This window comes from Rhinopithecus roxellana, chromosome 12 (assembly GCF_007565055.1).
Source record: "Rhinopithecus roxellana isolate Shanxi Qingling chromosome 12, ASM756505v1, whole genome shotgun sequence".
In the NCBI taxonomy this organism is placed as follows: Eukaryota; Metazoa; Chordata; class Mammalia; order Primates; family Cercopithecidae; genus Rhinopithecus; species Rhinopithecus roxellana.
This window is the reverse complement of record NC_044560.1, coordinates 57,345,066-57,362,017: the sequence shown is the minus strand read 5'-3', so window position 1 is coordinate 57,362,017 and position 16,952 is coordinate 57,345,066. Positions and strand designations below refer to the sequence as shown.

At 37.2% G+C, this 16,952-nt stretch overlaps 1 protein-coding gene and 1 non-coding gene across 2 annotated transcripts in view; both read left to right on the top strand.

The window, feature by feature from the left end:
• SLC44A5 (solute carrier family 44 member 5) overlaps nt 1–16,952 on the top strand; it is a 406,025-nt gene that overhangs the window by 65,013 nt on the left and 324,060 nt on the right. The gene's annotated exons all lie outside the window — the stretch shown is intronic.
• Nucleotides 828–931, top strand: LOC115892516. The gene has a single exon (XR_004052390.1). It is a non-coding gene; the product is annotated as a U6 spliceosomal RNA (small nuclear RNA).

Below are 16,952 nucleotides of genomic sequence, written 5' to 3'. Positions count from 1 at the left end.
ATGCCTTGGACTACCTTTCAGAATGTGCTCCTGTGACCGGGGCATGGAGGGGAAACACCAATATTATTACGCAGATAGCTCCAGTCCGATGTATGGTTTCAGGAACAGCACAGAGGAATGCCTGGGATACCTAAGATGAGACTTAGATATATTAGCACCAAAAATTGCCTCAAAGAGGAACAATACATTTTATTGGAAACTGATGTGAATTTTGTTTCCAAATTTGTGTGCTAGTAACAAAGCCAATAGACATTTAAATAGGATTTGCAAGCTGACAGTTTACCCAGACTTTCTACTTTAGCTTAAATTGGAGTGCCTCATTTCGTTTCTTCTTCATTTCTGTAATTGAAAAGAAGCTTTATAGTATGTCTAAAAGCACACTAAGGATGTATTTGTATTAACATCTTAATTTTGCTAAGTGCCAATAAATGCTATGCCTTATCTTCACTTTTCCATTAGGAAATTGCCTAAAAGACAATGCTTTATTGTAAAATTTAAAAATTATATTGTAAGTAGTATTTCTAGAGACAAGAAGCTATCTAAATCTATTTCAAAATCTGCATCTATATCTACATTTATGTCATATCTATATGTTTTCCAGTGGTCATACCCTCAAGCATACTGATATAGAATACAGAGGTTGAGATGTTTAGATGCTATTACTAAGGTTAAAAATTATATCATAAACATACACACACATAAAAAAGACTGCAATAAATGAACATAAAAACAATAAACACTTTTTTTCTCCTACCCTAAGACAAACATAACTAATCAAGATCCATCTGTTTATTCTTAGATTTTCTATTCTACTTCCATGGTTGGTCTCACTCCTGTAGCAGTGTTGGTATCAACACTGGAATATTACAGAGAAGATTAGCATAGCCTTTTGCAAAGATGCCTCACAAATTTGTAAACTTGCCGTGTTTTTGCATAGTTAATTACTTCTTTCTTTGTGTTCCACTAGCACATTGTATGTATATTAGCTGTCATCTACTGTATTATAATTATTTGTTTACTTCTCTGTCCCCCTCGTAAAACAGAATCGCTAAAGAAAGAAATTATTTTTTATATTCAGAGTGGCCAGCACAGTGCCTAGATTCTATAAAGCATCCAGAAAATGTTTAGTAAGTGAAAACAAAATGAAAAAAGTTTTATAGTTTTTGTGTAAGAAACAAGCAACAACTCTTTATATACATCATGCCAAAGCAGAAATGCATTCTGAAGCAATTTCTTGCCTCCTCACCTTGTAGTCCCAATGGCAGAAATTCTATTTTAGTGTGATGCCCACTGGCCACCCCCTGCTGATAACTAGTGGACACAGTTCAGTTTGATTATGGGCAGATGGACAAGCCTGCTGTTTTCCTTGGCCATAGACTATTTCTGCCTATTCTCTTAGGTGCATCAAACATGCATTTCTTTCTCTCCTCCTTTTTCAGAATTGTACATACTTGCTTCTAAAACCGAATAGAATGATATATTTGCAATATTAGATGCCATAAGCAGGCTCTGGAAGAAGGAGACGCAAAAATACTTTGAGAGATACATGTTATCTAACACAAAAGAAGTGGACTCAGTGGAAAAGAGGCCATGACACATTGCTATTATTCAACTGATGAGGGATAGATTTTCCCTCTTTCTCTTCCACCATAATAAGATTGATTAGAAGAGAAATAAAGTTGCAATATATTTCTGGAAAAGGAGATCCAGATTATAGTACCAATTTGAATTGTTGAACTAGATGATTGCCTAGGGTTGTAATTCATTCAAATTTCACATATAAGTACATACATAAGTAGTAGTTCCTTCAAATTAGCAATGCAAACAATGGTTGCATAGAAAAGACACTGGCATGTTACTTAAGTTTTTAAGCTATATACAATATTCAAAATCATTTGGCATAGATATTTTCTTAACTAGTAAAAAGAAAATGGGAGAAGAAAATAATTATTATTCATTTAGTTTTTTTTTATCATGGGCCAGTCATTTTTATGAAGACACTTTTTCTATGTTTTTTATGTAATCCTCACGACTCCACTGTGAAATTAGTTTTATTATGATTATTTTTAAAAAGAGAAAAGTTAGACTGAGAGATATGAAGTAATTCACTCAAGGTTACAGAGCTGGGAAGTGACCAAGCTGTAATTCCCAATCAAGTCCTTTCTACTCTTAAACTCATTTTCTACCTACTGTGTTGGATTTAGCAAGCACACAGTCATTTCTCAAGGTTTTTTTTGTTTTGTTTTGTTTTTTTTGTTTGTTTGTTTGTTTGTTTTAAGAGATGAGGTCTTGCTTTGTTGCCCAGGCTGCTCACAAATTCCTGGGCTCAAGCAATCCTCCCACCTCTGCCTCCCAAAGTGTTGAGATTACAGGCATGGACCACCGCTCCTGGCCTTGGGTATTTATTATGAAAGTGGTAGTGTTTTAAAGGATTTCCAGTAATTGTGAATGGTGTCTTAGATGCCAACTACCACAAATGTTTCTGGTGAGTGAGTTGGGGTACTTGTACTCTTTTCCAGATGATTAAATCTATTGCCTGAAAAACTCATTCAGTGATATGACACAGGGGAAGCCATCTCTGATTTTTGTAATGACTAGGCTAGAAAGGAGAGTTCTCCAATGTTTTCTTTACCTTCTTTAGGAAATACTAGTTTACCTTCTAGAAGTCAAAATTTGTCCTGGCTACCCTGTTTGTCTAAAGGTACCATGCCCAACTAGCATGGTGGGATATGGCTGGAACTCTTGCTGACATTCTTGCTTTGACCCCAATTCATGGTACACCAATAATCTTTGGGCTAACTTAGGGGGCTAAGGTGAGAATCATTCCAGCTTTGTGGCTGGATTTTTCTGAGGGCCATTGGCATTGTTTCTATGCATACCCACACAATGGAAGAACCCCATAACTGACTGCCCTTTTGCATGGAGGCGGGGCAGCACAGACCCTGAACTTCAGCTGTGGTTCAACATTTCTCTCAGGGTGGTGGCAGGGTGCGTGCTGAGGAGAAGTGATTCTGTGTACTTGCTGCTTTCCTCCTTCTTCCCTCAAATATGCATCAGGCTCACCTTCTCAGGGTGAAAGGACAAACTATAGGACCAACTGCTGGTACCTTGTAACTAAGTAACGTACTTGCTAAAATGGATTAACTCTGTGAAGTAACAGAACTGCCAGTTATCCTGGTTTCCTTGGGTAAGCAGACAGTGCCAGAGCCAATTTCTAACTGTGTTAGATGATGAGTTTTCTTAAAAAAAAAAAAAAAAAAAAAGGCAGCTTCAATTATAGTATGCCTAAAAAATGAGAGTTAATCAAGACAGAATTATCAATTGACTAGGTACAATTTGACAAGTCAGTTTTTATTCCAACTGCATTATAGAGGTGATTTTAATATTTGGAAACTGTGATTCAGAGAGAGGCTCCAGAAAAATTATAATGTGGGCATAATTTCCATAGTGCAGAAATGGTCATTATATTAAAGTAGATGTTTATCTCTCTCTCACCTCTTTTTCATATTTTTCCAATTCTGTATGTCTGCCTATAATTTAAACTGAGTAATTAAAGCTATGCTTAAAATGCTTTGCCATTAATAAAGGAAAAGTCACCTTTAAAAAGTTGATTCAGTAATGGAAGTTATTTCAGAACTGGATTTGAGCCCAGTTCCTATTAATGAGGACTATTTTCCTTTTCTTTTTCTAGGACAGCAGAATTAGAATAATCTGTTTTGTCTATTCCCAGTCGTGACACATTCTAGGTTTAGGTAAATAAACTGAACTAAAAAATAACAGTCTAACCAACCCTGTCACTTGACTTGAAGCTGTCATTTTTCATTCCAGCATTATATTAATGAGCATTAATATGAAAACTCTGTCAAAGGTTTGCTTCTTATGTTTTGATTGCTTTAGAATGAAAATGTAGGTACTGAATTTCAGAAATGGAGTAGGAGGGGCAGAGAGCCCTGGATAGAATCAGGAGGCTGGCTCAGGTCTTGGTTCTGTCACCATGTATGACCATGTATGTACCTGGACAAATAGAGCCCAGCTCTATTTTTTTTTTCTTTTTTACATAAGTGACTCCATTTTGATTCCAAAGACTTTAACAAGTGCTTTATAGAAGGTAATCACTTTAAAATTTTAAATATCTGTTTCCTTTACCTTTAGAAGCAGAATGGTTAGAGTAAGTTAGGATGGCAAATAGGTGTCCCTTTTTCTGCCAGCTCTGATCAATTGATAATGCCTGTCTCGAGTGCTGCATGGGGATGATGGTGAAGGCTTTTGCAGATCCAGTTGGAAGAAGGACTCAGGGCAAAAGAGCCAATTATTTTTCATCCTTGAACTTGACAGCTTCTTGGGTAATTATCTGCTTCTTTTATGACTTTCGCAATTTATTCTTATGTTTTGCAGTTCAAGAACTGGTCTCTTCATAGTTTACCTAAAAACATTTTGAAAATTTGAGACCAAGGATGCATAGTCTTTGAGATCATCTAATCAAAACTAGGATATGTTAAAAAATGTGTCAACCTAAGTAACAGAGAGGCTCTCTAAAAGAAAATATTCAAGAATAGGGCATTGCAATGGGGAAGTGTGCATAGTAAACTATGTGTGTATTCAGAGAGTTTACCTGACATAAGGAAGATAAAGAGTTTTACAGAAAAAATGAGGAGTATTACATAATTTTATTGAAATGATTATCCTTGGCTACAAAGACAAATAACAAGGATAACATCAGTCTGAGGTTGGACACAAGGGTGCAGTAGCCTTCCTGCAAGGTTTTGGTTTTTGCAGTCTTTTGTGATAGGTTTTGTAATCAGGTATACAAGTGTGAGATGCCTTCTCTGGCTCTATTTGTCAGATTTTTTTTTTTAAACATAAGGGACCCCATTTTGATTCCAACAGCCTTAATGGGTTATTTGTAAAATGTAAAGTGCTATTTTTGTTATTTGAGGACAACATGGATAATTAATGACAAGGTTTTCTATTGTTTCCTTTGGGGCCTTGTTCCTCTAATTTTTCATGGAATATTTATTGCATGAATGACACAGACTCTTTCAGTAAATTCCTTAAAAGTTCCTCATTCTACTGATGCTAGATTAAGATAATTAAGTGCTTAATTGTATGGCACAGACAGTAAACAATGTAGACATTGAGAGAACTAGAGAGCCAGAATCATCAGAGTCATTCAGTCATCAGAGAACATTAAAGGAAAAGGCAGAACTTGAGCAGGGTCTAAAATAGGCTGAATTTAGGCAGAAGGGCATCTTAGAATTGGGGTATAATTTGAGTAGAGCATGGAATGAGACATAAGTGCAATTTGTGGCAATGAACAAGAAGTAGAAACTGTTTCAATAAGGAAAGTTTAGATTGCTGATTATTAGTAATAAGATTAATATCAGTAACAGTTAACATTTATTCACTTATTCATCCAACCAATATATAATATTTTTTTTGTATTTTTGGTACAGATGGGGTTTCGCCATGTTGCCCAGGCTGGTCTCAAACTCTTGAGCTCAGGTTATCTGCCTGCCTTGGCCTCCCAAAGTGCTGGGATTACAGGTGTGAGCCACCACACCCAGCCCCAACCAACATTTTTTGAGTGCATATAATGTGCCAAACTCTATACTGAACACTGGGGATACAGCTCGTAGCAAAATGGACAAAAATCTTTGGCAGCTTTATAGCTCCTACATTCTAGTGGAAAATGATAGTAAACAAAGCAACTATTTAAATATGTAGTATGTTAGAGAATAATAACTGCAAAGGAGAAAAATAAAGCAGGGAAGGGGACAAGGGAATGGTAGGGGTGGGTTGCAGTTTTGGATAGAGAGGCCAAGGAAGGCCTTATTAAGAGGGTAATGATTGTGTTATGACCTGAAGCACCACAGGCCAGACATCTTGCCCAGTGAGCTACTTACATTCTTATAGTTTATTTAATTTTCAGAACAATCATATGAAAATAGGTACTATTATTGCCCTCATTTTATAGATGATAATCTGAAGCATAGGTAACTGAAGTAACGTGCAAGTGTAAATGGCAATTAAGTGTAAGAGCTGGATTTTAAATCTGGGAAGGTAATTCCCGAGAGTATGCTTCTAGTTTATAAAAGTCTGGATAACAAAAATCATTAAAAGAGCTATCAGCAGTCAAAATGATAGAATTTTAGAACTGGAGAGAAACTTACTGATTGTCTAATCCAGTGGTTTTCAACCACCTGGAGAGCTTGTTAAAACTCAGATTTCTAGACCCCACTTCTGAAGTTTTTGATTAGGTAGGTCTAGGGTGAGCCCTGAGAATTTGCATTCTAACAAGTTTCCAGGTGATGCTGATGGTTTCCATTGATGGTTTAGACAACACACTTTGGGAATCATTGGTCTAGTCATGTAGCACATTCAAATTACTGAAATTAGCTACTCTCTATTGTTTTGGCTCCCGGCATTCTGTGCCTTGTTTCTTACCCACCTCTTTCTTGAGTATATAGGGACAGAGGCTTTCTTAATCTATTTACCACACAATAAAGGTTTAATACATGTCTATCATTGAATGACTAATGTGGAAGAGAAGAGAGAAGCACTGAAAGTTTTGACCAGCAAAGTGACATAATGAAAGCAGTATTTTAGGAAGATTTGTTATTAGGAATGGTAAGATAAAGAGATTGGAGATATGAAAATTTTACCATCGCCAGGTCCGTGTAGAGCTTTGCCACTCAAAGTGTGACACAGACCAGCAGCATTGGCATCACCTGGAGGCTTGTTAGAAACCCCAAGTCTCAGACCCTACTTTAGACCTACTGAATCAGAATCTATGTTTTTACAAGATCCCCAGTGACTCATATGCATGTAGAAGTTTAAGAAACACAGCTTTAGGACATCAAATGGTTGATGCCTGACCTTATAGGTTAGCCCTAGATGATCAAGAAGCAGCAGCATATGTGAATGGCTGAGCAGGTCAACTTTTTCTCAAGCATATTTCTTGGGATACCAGTTCTCTGAGATCTTAATTGGTATTCAGTGGTCAAAAAAGTTTGGCAACATATTTTACAAGATAAATATATACAAATTAAAAATAATTTTTAAAAATGTTTGGCAAATACCAGGTTAAATATCAGATTAAACAGAGATAAATAGGTCTATTTATGGACAAGCTTTAAAATATCTTTTAATATGCTAATACACTTTCTGAATCTCTAAGAGAAAAGCTGTGTTGTATAGCTGCTTCTACATTTATTGCTCATGAAAGGCAATCTGGAGGGCATCTTCCCATGTTATTGTTCTGTGGAGCGCATCTTGATAAAGCTGCAATAGGCCGTTTGTGGTTATTAGGGTTCTAGACTTGTCAGGTTTTCTAATCTCTGGGCAGGAAAGCACCTTACACTTTCTAACTTTAATATCCATTAAACTTCTTCACTTTAACACTCTTTAATTTTCTGTTCAAATGTCCCTACCTTTCCATCGCTGGTCCAGGTATGTGACCTTACTTCTGACTCATTTTAATGGCTGAACTGTATTTATTTGGACAGTCATAGGATGGGATTGTAGGAAATCCCATGTATTTTTTCCATACTGTCAGGTATGGAAAAAATATTCAAGAATTAGTTGCTGGTTTTGGCATCTAAGGAAATAAGGAGCTACTAGAAAATGTCAGGGTCACTCGTAAAATACCCAACTTTAGTTTTTGGTAAGAGTAAAGTCAGGAGGTACTACTGAGAGTAATTACCAGGTAAACAAAGAAGAAATATCAAATTTTGACTATTAAGAGATACAACATCTGTCAGCAAATTTGTAGTCAGGCATAAAAAGAAGCACATGAACAGACATATTTAGGAACTAGGGCTATTTTAGATTTAGGGCAGTCCAAATAGCTTCTCTACAGTTTATTTCTACTGATGTCCTTTTTGAAAATCCGTGGCCCATTTGAACCCTGAAAAGTTGATTATTCCACATTCTATAACTCAAAAAACATTTGATTTTAAATTACACTTACTAGTAAATTACCAATAGTTTGGGTAGCATTTTGCTTTACCTCCATTCTCCTGGACATGAAGCTTCACTTTTTTTTGGTAGCAGAATTCTTTTTTTTTTTTTTTTTTTTTTTTTGAGACGAAGTCTCCCTCTGTCGCCCAGGCTGGAGTGCAGTGGCCGGATCTCGGCTCACTGCAAGCTCCGCCTCCCGGGTTCACGCCATTCTCCTGCCTCAGCCTCCCGAGTAGCTGGGACTACAGGCGCCCGCTACCTCGCCAGGCTAGTTTTTTTTTTGTATTTTTTTAGTAGAGACGGGGTTTCACCCTGTTAGCCAGGATGGTCTCGATCTCCTGACCTCGTGATCCGCCCGTCTTGGCCTCCCAAAGTGCTGGGATTACAGGCTTGAGCCACTGCGCCCGGCCGGTAGCAGAATTCTTATACTCTTGGTAGTAAGAGGAGTGAAAATACTTTCTCAGTGGTACCCTTAGTTTGGGCAGTAAGCCAGATAATTTTCGTGTTTTTCCCTTTTCTGTTAATAATAATAAAAAACAATGAAAAGTATTTTTTATTTGAATTTGTTCCTTCAAATGCTCAAAGGCTTACTTTATTTCTTATTACCTTTTCCTGAAATTAAATAAATGTTATTTCTTGCAAAATCAAGGTAGTACTGAATGACATTCACATAATTTTAAAGGAAGTTTTCTCCTGAGTCACTAAATTTGATACTTTAGAGTGTAAACTTCAATATTTAAATACTCCAAATCTGATTCAATACAGCATCCTTTTACTGTACCCTCCATTGGTTGAATTTCCTGCCCTCGCAGGAGAAATTTTGAAAAGGAGGGAATGAAGTTTTAAAAATCAAGCAGAATATATTGAATTAAGTAGTTTTTGATTTCAGAGACTTCTAGAGGGAATTAGTACAGCTTTGAGCCACTTTTCTCTATCTCTAAATCTAAAGTTCCCAGGATACTATTTCCAAGATGAGGACTCTGTGAACCTATAAGCTCCTTAGTCATTCCAAAGAGATGCAATTTTTCTGATTGTACTATATTTACTAAGACAGAAAAGTAGACTGATTCATTACACAACAGAAAGAGGCTGACAGCTTTTGGAAGGAGTGTTTTTCCTTCTAAAATGCTTAATCCATCCTATTATCAGGCTAAAAATTGTGGGAGATTGCATTTACTGGGCCACCCTGATTCTTCTGTAGAGTAGAACCTGGGAGGTTGTGGTGGCTACATGAGTACCTCGAAACAGGTGAAGATGGACTGCGTGGGTGCTAAGAGAACCCCAGTTGCTGAATTTTGAACATGATGGGTATCTTTTATCACTACAAGCCGTTATGGTTAGTAGAAAAGAGATAATAGAGGCATCAACTGTCCCGTATTCCAAAGGTATCCTGCTAATGAGCCATTTTTAATGCACATGCTAAGGGTTGCCAGTTCTTGTTTTGGAGAGATTTTCAACAAGAATTGCAACCAGAGGTTAAAATTAGGCGTTGAGTTACTAAATATTTGTACAACATCCATCCAACAAAGCATTTATCAGTCTTCATCAGGTGCTAGGTACAGTGCCGGGTGCTGGGATATTGGCAAAAATGATAAATATTGTCATTACCATCCTATTGCTTGCTGGATAAAGTGGGTTGCAGGTAAGTAAACAAGATAATGTAACAGTGAGTTATGTGTTATGATAGGGGAAATACAATGAACTATAATAATATACAGAAGGGAGATGCTTAATTTTTACTTGAGTCAGGTAAGAAGAGGCATCTACATGAAAGATGAATAAGCAATAGACAGACCAAGAGGAGTTGGGGCAGGAAAGAGTATTCTGAGAAACCAGTGTATACAAAGATCCAGAGGAAAACCATAAGAACATTTTGTTTGGAACATACAGCTTTTAGGAAGAAAGGGAAGTGGCTAGAAATGAAGAAAGAAAGGTAAATAGGGTCCAGATACATAGCGTTTTGTAGGCATTTGGGCTTTATTCTAGAATGGAGAGTCATTAAAAGCTTTTCCAGCGGAGAAATGATTAAAGATGCATTTTATGGTAAGGACTCTGGCTGCATTCTGGAGAAGGGTTGGAGGGAGATAATACTGGGTAGAGTGGGACACATGAGGAGACTGTTGCACATGTTTTCATAGAACAAGATGTTTGCCTGCATTTGACAAATGATACCATTCTTCACAGCTAGGGCTTTTGTGTTTGGTAGATGTTAAAATTGTTTACTCTTACTTTTGTAAAGTCCATGTTTTTATACAGTGCTTTAACTCACTGTTTCCCATATTATATTTCTTTAAGAAATCATCCTTTTTTTCTCCTTCTCACACTTTTATAAAATATATATTTTTTTGCTTCCTGAATATTCTGAAATGTCTTGTCTGTTCTTGACACATATATCTTTTCTACATTTTGTCACTTTGGTTTCCTTTTCAAATATGCATATAGAGAGTTCATGTTGAAAGAGAAGTAATTGTGTTTCTAGTGAAGAGATCTTGGCATCACAACTGTGGATAGTCTGAGATTTCCTGGAAAGAACAGTAAAAAGAAATTCAGTGGTTTTCAGCATTGGAAAAAAAACTAGCTTAAAGATAAATAGTGTTCCCAGAGGGAAGGAGGCTTGCTGTATAGCAATCAATATAGTAGGATTAGAAAAGACCAACACAGTTGAACCCCAGAGTACAAAATGTAATTAAGGGCACAAATGACACATAATACATGTCAAGTTTAAAAGAGAAGCTGAGCAATTACAGAGTGAAGTTCAGAACTTAAAAGTGACAGAAAGAGCAAAGGTCGAAAATGACAAAAACATTTCATGTAAGACTAAAAGTGCTGCAATCATATATGAGATACAGAAGGTCAGTGAACAGCCTAGAAAGGTGTCCAATGGATAGCAAAGGTAATCCATTGACTGAAAGGACCTTGTAGACATTGATTTTAAAAAGTAAAATTAAATGATTTTTTTTTTTTTGCCTCAGTGCTCTCAAAAAGCACAGTCTTGCTAAAAAGAGAAATCAGTTTAAAATGAAATATGTAAAATTGTTCCTTGGAAATGTTGCCAATCAATAGGTGGTAAAGAAATCAAGAAATTTGAGTTCTCATATACAGCCAGCCAGATATGTTTTCTTCCAGGATTAATGCTGTCATTGTTCAAGACAATAATTCATTTTTAGGCTTAAAAATCCTTTCTAAGAAAATATTATATTTTTATGTTTTTGTTCCCAAGTCACCAAATTGTAGCCCATTTTAATGCTTTTTTGGCTTTCTATGTTTCCAGGTGTGACACATCTGACCCATACAGGAGGATGTGTAGAAGTCCTGGCAAAAGAACTTCCCAACCTATTAAGCAATCTCTTCTCCCTCCCTTCTTCCCTCCCTCCCTCTCTTCCTCCCTCCCTCCCTCCCTCTCTCCCTCCCTTCCTTTCTTTCTCTCTCTCTTTCTTTCTCCCCATCTCTCTTTCTTTCTTTTCTCTCCTTCTCTCTCTCTTCTTTTTTTCCTCTCTCTCCGTCTTCCTCCCTCCTTCACCCCCTTCCTTCCTTCTCTTTTTTTCTTTCCTTTTCTTTTTTCTTTTTCTTTTCTTTTTTTTTTTTTTTTTTTTTTTTTTTTTTTTGAGACAGAGTCTTGCTCTGCCACCCAGGCTGGAGTGCAGTGGTGCAATCTTGACTCACTGCAGCCTCTGCCTCCCAGGTTCAAGCGATTCTCCTGCCTCAGCCTCCTGAGTAGCTGGGATTACAGGTGCATGACACCATGCCTGGCTAATTTTCTGTATTTTTAGTAGAGGCAGAGTTTCACCATGTTGCCCAGGCTGGTCTCGAACTCCTGACCTCAGATGATCCACCCACCTTCGCCTCCCAAAATGCTAGGATTACAAGCGTGAGCCACCACACCCAGCCTTTTTTCTTTTCTTTTTGAGGGAATGGTCAAATATGCTTGTTGCTATGTTAAGTAGAGATTTGGAAGAATGCACATTGTTTACTCTGAAAATTGTGGGAGATACAAATTTCCTAAGGGAACACCAATTGTTTTTTCTTAATGGCATATTGAAGGCAATATTCAAAGAAAGGGTAAACTGGATGCAATAGTAGAGGGGTTTCCTGTTAGCCTCTCAGAAAAATTTATAAACTAAGAAATTCTGACTAACTGTTGTAACAGGCAAACCCTGAAATCTCAGCGCCTTTAGCACAACAGACATGTATTTGTTGTTCATATCACAGTCTAATGCAAATGGGGGATCTTCCTTCATTTTGCAGCCACACTACGGGCCTCTGCGATAAGGAAAGACAAGGATGGAAGTGGCTGCATAGCTCATAGCTGTCCTGGCCTAGAACTGGCCTTTTCCCTCTGAGCCAGTTACATGACCCCAACCTAACTGTGAGGTAGCCTGGGAAAAGTAGGGGAGTACCTGGGAGCAACTGATTTGACACTAACTGTTTTTGCCACCTGAAGGAAGTTAGTTACTGATTGATCTGAGCTCTATTTCCATTGTTCTTGAGGAGATAAGAACCCTCAAAGATGGAGGAGGTAGAAGAAGGTGGTACTGTTTGTGGTGGAGAGGACGGAAACTGAAATGTATCAAAGGAAGTGACGAGACCCATGGAAGTGAAACTGGAAAAGCTGGCCTGAAGTGGTGTGCAGGATAAGGGAATGGCTGTAGGTTCACCAATTCCACATAACTTATACATCCAGACCTGCAAAGACAAAGGTTAACTCTGGGACTACTAATTATGCTGCTTTAAATGTAATCACACTGCTTCAAATATATTACACTAAACGTACCTTTTTGGATATTTTTCCATTAACTTTAAACATTTTCTAAATATACAGAAAGATTGAAAGAATAGTACAATATGAACACTTGTATACTCATTTACTTTGTATAGCTATTTGTAAGTGTGTGTACTTTATTCTGAACACCTTGAAAATATGTTGCAGACATAATATTTACCATAATATTTCATGTAACTGCAATGCCATCATCATATCTAAGATAATTTTATATTCTTATTATACCCACACATACCATAATACAACCAATTTATATTCAATTTATATTCAAATTTCCCCAATTATCTAAAGATGACATTTATCTCTCTCATTCTTTTTTTCAAGCAAAGTTCACAGATTGTATTCATGTTACATTTCTCTAGTGTCTTTTGATCTCAAAATCCCTTTATTTCTTCTTTATAACATTTACTTTTTGAAGACATTGTAGGACAGTTGTATTGTCCCACATTCTGAATTTGTCTGATTTCTTCTGCATGCTGTGGTTCTCCTAGTTCTTATATTCTTTGGATTTCTTATAAACTAAAATGGGTCTAATGACTTACTTAGATTTAAATTAAACATTTTTGGCCAGGATATTCCATAAGTGATGTTCTTATTTCATGTTACATCACAACAGAAGGCATATAATGTCAGGTTTTTCACTCGATGTTAAATTTGATCACTTTGTTAATAAGGCCATCACCAAATCTCTTCACTGTAAACGTTTATTTTTCACTTTGCATTTAGCAGCTAACTCATGGGTTAATACCTTAGCACCTTGTGAATATCTCAACAATCTTTCACCTAAATATTTTTAAATGCATTGATGATCTTTGCCTGAAATAATTATTTCACTGGGAGGTGTAAAAAGTGTGTTTTTTCTAATTTGTATCATTTTTTTCTATATTTATTAGTTGGCATTGTTCTGTGAAGAATAACTTTCCCTCATAAACTGGGACTGAATTACATTTCTTCCTAAAGAAGCAGGATATATTTGTAATTTAAAAAAAGATAGGCAATTTTGGATATAGAGCAAAACCATAATCATCAGCTGTAATTTCAACAGCCAGTGAATCAATGTTAAAAATGCTATGTATTGTATCTTTACATTATTTTATCAACACAGATAAGGATATATATTATAAAATTTGATTAATAAATATTATATCCAGCCCTTTACAAGGCTGGATACATTATTATCACTTTACACTGTTGTTAAATATCCTTTAAAATATTTTTGCTGACTACATATCATTCCCATAACAACAATATGACATACTTTATTTTCTCTTTCCCTTATAACCAGGGAACAATATAACCTTGTTTGCCTGGAGAAATCCTGATATATGACCATTATCCTGAAAAAATAATAAAACACCCTCCTTTACTCCTCATATCATACAAGTTTGGGAAACAAATTGTATGGTTACCTTTCCTGTAATCACTTAATCTACAACTGACAAGTAGCTATTTTGAATTTCCAATCTATTCGCTCTTATGAAAATTTTTGGGTGCATTCATGAGGGTGAATTCCTAAAAGTGAAGCGACTAGATCACAGCACATGAATATTTTCAGGGATCTGTCTACATATTCTCTTGCTTGTTGTATTAGTTCATTCTCACACTGCTATACAGAACTACCTATGACTGGGTAATTTGTAAAGAAAAGAGGTTTAATTGTCTTATAGTTCCATAGGCTATACAGGAGACATGGCTGGGGAGGCCTCAGGGAACTTACAGTCATGGTGTAAGGGTGAAGGGGAAGCAAGCACATCCTGACATGGCAGCAGAAGAGAGAGAGAGCTAAGGGGGAAGTGCCACACACTTTTAAACAACCAGGTCTTGTAAGAACTCACTCACTGTCATGAGAACAGCAAAGAAGAGATCTGTTCCCAGGATCCAATCAGCTGCCATCTGGTCCTTTCTCCAACACTGAAGATTATAATTCAACCTGAGATTTGGGTGGAAACATAGAGCCAAACCATATCACTTGTATTTCTGTTAAATAAGTAGAATGTCATCAATTGGTCTTAACATATTTATCTGATTTCAACTTTGCCTACTTTGTTCCCTTTGAGAAGGGTTTCTCAACACTGGCACTATTAATATTTTGGGCCAGAAAATTCTTTGTTTTAAGAGGGCTGTCTGCATTGTAGTATGATTTAGCAGCAACCTTGGCCTCTGTCTCTTAGATGCCAGTAGCATTCCCACTCTCAGCTATAGCAATCAACGTCTCCAGATATTGTCAAATGTCCCCTGTGGGGCAAAATTGCCTCAAGTGTGAACCACTGATTAAGAAAAATGTACAGGAATGATAGCAGCAACATCCTTTATATCTAGCTTATTTGTCTTAAATTGTGTTTTGGTTATAAGAATTGTTTAGGCTGGGCATGGTGGCTCACACCGTAATCCCAGCACTTTGGGAGGCTGAGGCGGGCAGATCGCCTGGGGTGAGGAGTTCAAGACTGGCCTGGCCAACATGGCAAAATCCTGTCTCAATTAAAAATACAAAAAAAAAAAAAAAAAAAAATAGCTGGGTGTGGTGGCAGGTGCCTGTAATCCCAGCTACTTGCGAGGCTGAGGCGGGAGAATGGCTTGAACTTGGGAGGTGGAGGTTGCAGTGGGCTGAGATCACACCACTGCATTCTAGCCTGGGGGATCTAACATAATAGATATGGCAGAAATTCCTTGCTCAAGATTATATGAACAAAAGTGACCCAATAGGAATTTAAACCTAGGCTTGTTTGTCCCCAAAGTCGTATCCACATACTACCTGAAGGGCACAGGTAAGTACTGCTCTCATGCACTAGTCATTGCTAAACAGGCAAGCAGTAGGAAAAGAAGCATTTTCTCTTCAGTGAATTCTTGGCAATCATTTGGGAACTACCATGGTAGTTCTTATCTTTCGTCATTTGTAAATGGGGTATGGTTGTGTGGAATCAATGAATAGAAACATGCAGCTTAGGTCCTGGCACATAGTAAGTGCTCAATATATATTCATTTCTAGTTGCATTTGTACTAGGGTTATCTTAGCCATTCGCTAATGGGTCTTTGCAGAACTCTAAGGGGAATCAAATGAAGTGAGACAGAGTATCTTTCCTTCTTTCTACCTCCAAGAGCTGCCCTCTCTGCTTTCCCTTATGTTGAGAACTCACACTTAGAAGAAAAGAACAGGAGGTGAACAGACTGCAAGGCATCCCAAAATGAAGCAAGTACAATTTAAGTCTCGGGAAGAAATGTTGGTCCCTCTCATTTCCTTCTGTTTCAAAAGCTGTTCAGTAAGAAAGTCCTTCACATTCCAGAAGTAGAGCACTGCATATCTAGTTTAGTTCCAGGTTGTTTGGGGACAGGTTCTAAGCCATTATGCATATAACTAAAGAGTCAGGAGAGGACCAGACTGAGAAGAGCAACTTTCACACATTCTTGTGCTGGAGTTAATCCACCAGCACTGCCAATTGATGCCTAAGAGATGAGGGGGTGGTAAAAGGAATCTGGCAGGTCAGGCTCTTGAAAGGAAAAGCAGAGAGATAAGATGTCTAAATCACTTTTCCCCTAGAAAACTACACCGGGAAAGAAAAAAAGTGACCTGGATCCCAAATATAGGGATTTCTCAATTATTCTTAACTTATTCTTTTTTTAAAAAAAAGTCCTGATTGTTTTCATGAATATATTATGATACATATTTACAAATTTATACAGTTTATGTCATACCATAACACACTGGTGCATTATACACGTAGAACACTCTAGCAGTTTGCTCAAAATATTAAGAAACTGGATTCTCTTACATGTCGTTTGTACTAAAGTCACAAGCATCCTCCTCCTCTTTGGTCATTTTATCCAAATTAAAAGACCTTGCAAACTATTCACCTGCTGTAGACTCCTCAGGCAGTTTCTCTTGCAGGGGAAATATCTGAGCTCTTTTAATCAACTTCTTCACCATCACCACTTTCCTGGGCACTGTGAGTGTTGTCCTTCCTCTCCTCCTGCTCCTTCTCTTCCTGTTTTGGGATTTCTTCAGGGTATGTCCTTTTTCTCTATTATTTTGTGAAACCCAAAGACCAGAAAAGGATGCTGCTGGCTAAACGAGGGCCCCTGATGACTTGTATGCTACATGCATTGTTTTTTCTAGTTCTTCCAGATTAAGCCTCATGTGATGTCTCTGTCCCAATACTCTCATTAGAATGTGGAGGAGTCCAGGATGTAGGGCAGTGATATTTGTAACTTAAAGGGC